The sequence below is a fragment of the Myotis davidii genome, unplaced genomic scaffold, assembly GCF_000327345.1.
Source record: "Myotis davidii unplaced genomic scaffold, ASM32734v1 scaffold473, whole genome shotgun sequence".
Lineage (NCBI taxonomy): Eukaryota > Metazoa > Chordata > Mammalia > Chiroptera > Vespertilionidae > Myotis > Myotis davidii.
The window spans coordinates 3,159,907-3,167,198 of NW_006284843.1; positions in this window are offsets into that span (position 1 = coordinate 3,159,907).

Below are 7,292 nucleotides of genomic sequence, written 5' to 3' on the forward strand. Positions count from 1 at the left end.
CATCACCTTGCAGGCAACCATGTTAAGGGAGGGAAAACCACCCCGAGTCAGAAAATATGGATTAAACAAATGCCATCCCCTTAGATCTATGCTAAACATTTTTAAGTGTATAAAAGATAAAATATTCTCCTTGCTATCAAGAAACGCACAATTGTTTTGGAGGAAAAAAAATGACATCAGTACTACAAATAATACTACACAGATGGTCATATTTAGGAGTCATATCATCAGTTATAAGGAAACAGTGCCCATGTTTTTGCTGCAGAATGTTGTGATGCAAAACTGGTTGTAAGATCAAGCTTGATATTTGAAAAGGAACACCCTGCCAAAAATCTTGCTGCAATATGTTCCAAAGTACATTTGTACATAAACATTTCATTGTCGAAATGTCAATAAAGCCAAATGCCACACAGCTTTCCAGTCTCCCTTCCATGAGGCAGCATATTTATAGTTATGGAAACTGAGTCCATATTAACCACTAAGTAAGTGCATATCTAGTATCATCTTAAGGAACCCATTAGACAGGTGGAAATTAAGTCAATTAATGATGCATGATCTCAAGCCCTTTGAGTGGTTTTGTTGATCTTCTAATTTATTTCAGTTTGAGAGGGATCATTGGTTTACATGTTGTCATGTTTCTATGTGGTCTCAGGCCAAGAAGTTCCAATCTGCAGGACATTTCTCCCTCTTTCATGTATGGTTTTAAAGCCAAGGGTACAAAATGTACTTGGTGCTTTGCTTTTCATAATTGAAGTATAGACTTGCTGAAGGGGTTGAGTTCAGGGCACATTTCATTACACATTAAAAAACACTTAACAATTTTCAATTATATCCAGTCAGGCAGCAATATTCAAAAATTATTTTAGTAAAATCTCATTCCTGTTCTTCCAAATAAGCAATGCTTTTCATCTAAAGCCATGTTTTCCAAAGTGGAATAAAAACTTTCTGTGGACATAAAAGTTTTTGCCAAGGTACAGAGCTCTGAGGTAGGCCTGTATCTTGAATTTGTTAACAGTTCATAATTCTTTCCATCCCCATCATTTTTTTTCTTTACTCCTGTAGAGATCCTTATTGCTCTGTTGTTCTTTTTTTTAACCAGTTTCTCCTCTCTCCTTCATTTATTGGTGTTACCCTTCTGTTCTCTCTCTCTCTCTCTCTCTCTCTCTCTCTCTCTTTCTCTCTCTCCCCCCCCTTCTCCTGCCCTTTCTTCTCCCCTTTCTTCCTCACACACACCCACAAGCATTTTTTCCTTCCCCTATTTCTAATCCATTGCACATTAAAGAAACCAGAGCCTGACTTCAAGAAGTTTGTTCCACCCATGCAGTGTTACCTTAAAGGCGAGAGGAAGCTACTCACAAACAAATAATGACACTTCTGCAGCAGCAAGAGTCCCTATTCTCCAGCTAATCTGTGGCAGACAGGTATGAGCCAGTATGAACAAGGCTGCCAAAGATAGCACCTCACTCTTCACCCCACACACAGGCCAGTGTTGGGCAAGGTACGTAGACCAGGCTAAATGGAATCCTTCCCTGGTGAATTTCTGTTGCTATTGATGGAAAAGACCTGCTCCCTCTCAGGATGTGCACTAAAAGGACAAAACCCCAGTGATGCTCAAGGCCACCCCTCTTATCCAACAAAGAGGCCTGAGGGAAAAGCAAGGACCCTTGTTGCATGAATGTCCTAATTTCCATCTATAAAGACAACAGGGCTTTCCTGCTTTCAAAATCTATTTCTTCAAGTCTCCTCCAGGTTTTTTTCTAATAAATCTTTTTGTTTTATTTAGTTTTAATTATTTTGCTACGTTTACTAGAGTTCAAACTTTGTTTCTGTTACTTGTAATTGAATAAGTCCTAATCAATATTACTCTTTATTTCTGTCTCATTCCTTAACAAAATCTTCTGACTCCATTTTTAAGTTGCAAAGTATGATGGCTAATTTTATGTTGTACTTGATTAGGCCACAGGTTGCCTAGATACACAGCTAAACATTGTTTCTGGGTGTGCCTGTGAGGGTGTTTCCAAGGAGAGAGCTTTCGGATATACACGCTGGTAAAGCAGATCACCGCCCCATTGTAGTGTGCACCACCCAGCCCACCAAGGACCTCAATAGAACAAACAGGCAGAGGAAAGGAGAATTCTCTCTCCTCTCTCTCTGTGGGAACCACACCAGGGTCCCCAGATAGGCAAGGCCAATGGGAGCACAGAGGCCTTATTGTCAATACACCAGAATGATCAAGGCCACTCTGAGCATGAGCCTAATCAGGGTGCCCAAGGCCAAGATACCATGAAAGGGTGCAAGGACACAGGATACACTGTGCCCTTCGGTAGCCAAACTATGATTGATGTAACTATCGGCACAAAGCCTTCATTGTCTAAGGAATATATACATACAAGTTAGAGACCAGCTAAAAGAGCAGCTGGGCAGAGCTTGTGCAAGAAGCAGATCATGAAGATGAAGCTGGAGAGAAGCAGAGGCGATAGGCACAGAGAAGGTAGCTCCTATGTGAGCAGGAGAGGTTAGAGCGCTCAGACGGAGCTGAGAGCTGGTGCTGCTATGATGTGAGGCTAAGAGCTCAGAGAGAGCTCAGATATAGCTGCCATGTTAACCAGGCAATGTGCTGGCAGGGGAGACGGGAGAAGCTGCTGAGCCAGCAGGTCTAAAGGAGAGCTCATGTGCCATTGCTACGTAAAGCTAGGGGTCTAGAGGCAGCATGCAGCTGCACAGATAGTAACTGTGGGTACATAGACTGCTGCTGCTTTATGGGAAGGATTTGTATTTATCAGCTAGTGTCTGGCTGTCTGTATATGGACTTCGCTGTGAAGAATTGTCTTGTCTGATGGCTATATGGCCACTGGCAATTGCAATAAAGACTCATTCTTATACCCCACAACCTCTCATGGCCTCTCCGTCTGCCCCACCACCGAGGATTGACCTGGTGTCTCTGACACTCTCCCACATATTTAAACCTGACAAAGCTCAGGAGAGGCCTGCAGAGTAGCTTTACAAACCCAGAGATCAAAAGTAACCACATACGATGGTATGAACATAAAAATTTCCAACTTGCCCTGACCAGTTTGGCTTAGTGGATAGAGCGTCGACCTGCGGACTGAGGGATCCCAGGTTCAATTCCGGTCAGGGGCATGTGCCTCGGTTGCGGGCACATCCCCGGTGGGGCGTGTGCAGGAGGCAGCTGATCGATGTTTCTCTCTCATCGATGTTTCTAACTCTCTATCCCTCTCCCTTCCTCTCTGTAAAAAATCAATAAAAAATATTTTAAAAAATTTCCAACTAAAAGCAAGTCATGGTGGGCAGTCACAGGCCATTAGCTTCCTTGACAAAGGTAAATCTTTGACTTAAGTGAGCCTGTCCAAGACGTCTATTTTGCATCTGAGATAACACATCCTTGGAATGTCAGAGTCATTTCCTTTTCCACACTCCTCAGGGCACAACCTCCCACTGAGCAGAAGACCACAGAACACTTCATTACCTTATTCCTAAAATACCATCTCTATGCACTGCACAGTAGCAGAACAAGAAATGAGTTCAGGATGCATTTTTGAAAATTGAGATACTATTGCTCATGATCAGGTTGTGATATATTGAGACTGAGGGACTATCAGATTTTGGGGGTGGGGGAGGCTTAGGATAGTAAAATTTCATAGAGAGCTCTATTAGACATTCAAGTACAAAAAAATCAAGCAAGCATTTATAGTTATTGAGTTCAGGAATGCAATGAGTGCTTGTGATATAAAGTGGGAATTACAAGTATAGAAATGGTACTTGAAGTTATGAAATAGAACAGAGCATATAGAATGTGAGTATAAATGGATAAAAAGAAAAGACACAGGGATGAGCACCAGGTGTTCCAATATTTAGTGAATCAGAAGAGAGGGAAAAAAAACACAGAAAAATGATCTGAAAAGTAGCTACTAGTGAAGTAAGAGGAAAACTGTGCAGGATTGTAGCCCAGAAGCCAGATTTAAAAGATATATGTTATTAAAAGGAGATATCGATCAATGGTGTTAAACGTTAAGAGCTCTAGAGAAAGAATACCATGGGTTGTCCATTGGGTCTCAAAGATGGAGATCACAGAGCACTTATACAAGAGTAATTTGAATGGAGTAGTGGAAATGAAACTCTGATTGGAAAGCGTTGAGGAGAGAATAGGAAGTGACTATGGAGAGAGAATGGGTATTTTTAAATCTTTGGATGACTTTTGCTATAAAAGGGATCATGCAACACCTAGCTAAAGGACCATGTGAAAATAGGAGGATTATTTTTAGTGGGAAATAAAAAAGAAGAATGTAGAGTAAAAATATAGTAAAGCAAGTAGGTGTGCAGATTTGCAAATGAGAGAGATAAGGTAGTTTTCTTTGGATTGCTCAGATTTCCTCAGAAAAAATCTGAGATAAAATAGTTCAGCTTAGGAGTGAGAAGAGTGAGTAAAGGTTAGTAGTGAGAGAAGAATGAGAGAATTTCAAAATCATTTTAAGTTGAACCTTTATGAAGGGGACAGATACACAACATTTGGCTGACAAATTGAAACAGCTTTTGATCAGCTCATGGAAATCAGGTAACAGTTATAATTTCAAACATACAAGCAAGACGCTGTGTGAATAATTTTTGATATAAAGATTATGACCAAACCCTACCCCAATTAATAATAATATAAACAGCAGTGGATCCACCTTGATAGGAGATAGAGTAACGTGTAAATAAGTATGTTTGATGGGATAATATGAATTATGAATTTTAAATATATTTTTAATGATTTTAGAGAGAGAGAGGAAGAGAGAAACATCAATGATGATGACATGATCCTGACATATCTGATTATTAACATGATGAGAATCATTGATCCCTTATCTCCTACAAGCCCCCTACTGGGGGTTGGTCTGGCATGTGCTCTGACTAGGAATCACCCAGTGAACTCTTAGTTCATGGGTTGATGTCCAACCACTGAGCTACACCAACTGGGCTAAATTATGATTTTAAAAAGATTGATTCTACACAGTATTCTTAAGAATTCCACTGTTAAAGCTGACTATGCTTAGCTAAAGAGATAACAAAAAAAACTATTTGGATTAGACCTAATATCTGTGAATGTTGGTTTTGATCTTTACTGTAACATAAAATTATAGTGAAAAAATAAGTACATAAGTACTGTGGCTACTAGAAACATCTCATTCAGATGTTTCCTAAATTGCATAAATAAAAGTATTTACTATCTTCTCATCACTGAAGTCTATTACATTATCCTATATAAATTAGCCTAAATGTAGTTGAATATCCACTCCTAATGTGTATGGCATTATTCAATTTAGAGTTGATAGATAGAAATAAAGATTTTATATATAGATATATATCCAAATGTGTAAGAATAGAAAGAAAAGAAACACAATTTGAACATTCCACATGGTTGCTAATATCACAATATTAATCTTAGAATGTCTTCCTGATTTATTTTCCATTTATCTGATCATTTGTAATTATGATGTTTTACTTACTTTGAGGAAAAGAATTCAAGTGAATATTTTTGCATTACTGAGAAGAATGAAGTAATAATCTACTTTTTCACATGCCTAGTTACTGGCATTTATTTACACAAGTAGGAAAATAAAAGTAGGCCATGTGTAACAAGTACAATGTTTGTTGAAAATCTCCTGATTTATATTCTCCTCTTTGTAAGCTTGCTTCTCCCTCCCAATCCCTTCTTGCCACTAGGATCTCAAGATAGGAAACAAGGTAAATACCATTACAAAAAGGAGACATTTATTTAAGGGAACGCCTACCAGACAAGAAAAGAATCCCCCCACCCCACGCCTACCCCATGTTCCCTGACATTTAAATAGAGGAGATAGGAAGGCAGTAAGAGGGAGAAACCTATGTCCTCATTTTTCCTTTCTGGAAAATTCCTGCTAGGAATGGTGGATCTTGAGAACAGGAGAGAGGGAGCGAGGACGGTGACATGTTTACCCAGAATACCCTGGGAAGGCTTCAAGCCTCTGAGAGATGAGTCAACAAATCTTTTCTGTAAAAGCCCAGATATTAAATATTTTAGGCTCGGTGGCATCTATCATTTCTGTCACAACTACTCAGCTCTGCCCTTGAAGCATGAAAGCAGCCACAGACAACACACAAATGAGTATGTGTGGCTGTGTTCCAATAAAACTTTCTTTACAGTATCAGGCAACCGCAGGATTTGCCCTACAGGCAGTAGTTTGCTTACCCCACTTCTAGGAAGAGCCTTGCATGAGGTCATATTCAACATGGCATGTCAGGATCATACAGTATTGGAAGATGGAAGTAGTTAGACAGGTAGCCTCCGGTTGCCCCCAAACTGTGGAAGGATGTCAACAGTTTTGTTGTACCCTAGCAAAGAGACACAGTGGCTCAGCAGAAGAGTGAGGGATTGGTATCAAGAAAATGCTATGTGCAGAGACTTCATGATTGGTGGCGAAAGGTGGAACGCATGCACTCCAAGAGTAAATCTCAGCATAATTCCCTGTTTAATTAACTAAACAAGGAGGCCATGAGACTGAGGTGGCACCAGTGGTATGGGAGCCTGTGTAGGTAAACCAAAATCTAAGCCTGTAAGTCCCTCAAGGTTACAGAATTGAAACCTAAGGGCAAGGGATTACAAACACCCAACTAGGCTTTAGTGATAGCTAAAAATCAATACGTTTAAATTTTGCTTCTGCCTTTTTTCTATAAAAGCCTCTCCCCCAGCTCCTGTCGGTAGAGCATCCTAGCCATGCTGCCTGATTGAAATCAGTTTTTGCTCAAATAAACTCTTACAATTTTTAATATGCCTTATCTTTTAAAATTTCTATTTATCTTTTAACAGCACAAACGTCCATGAATTAGCACAGCAGTCACTAATTTAAGGAATATATAGGAGCAGTCACTCCAAAGCAGAAACCAGACAAAATCACTTGACTCCATAGATCTTGGCTCCTGACACCACTAGGCGATCACATAAGCCCCACATCATGTGTGCCAGACGGCATCCTGGCAAATAGCTTATGATGATGAAATTTTTTCGAAATATTAAATCATGCCCCAAAGAATTAGTTGTCAAGTTACCTAAGTTAAAATTGTTTAAGTTGCTGAATTAGAATGAGTTTACTTTATTGTAAATTAATTTACTGAAGTGGGGTTGGGAGATCATGAGAACTCTGTTCCTCCCTACAGGGTCAAGGCATTGCACGGAAAAATCAGATATATTATAGAAAGTAAAGACGCACTTTAATTCAAACATATAACTATAAAAAAAATAAATGTTCAACCCT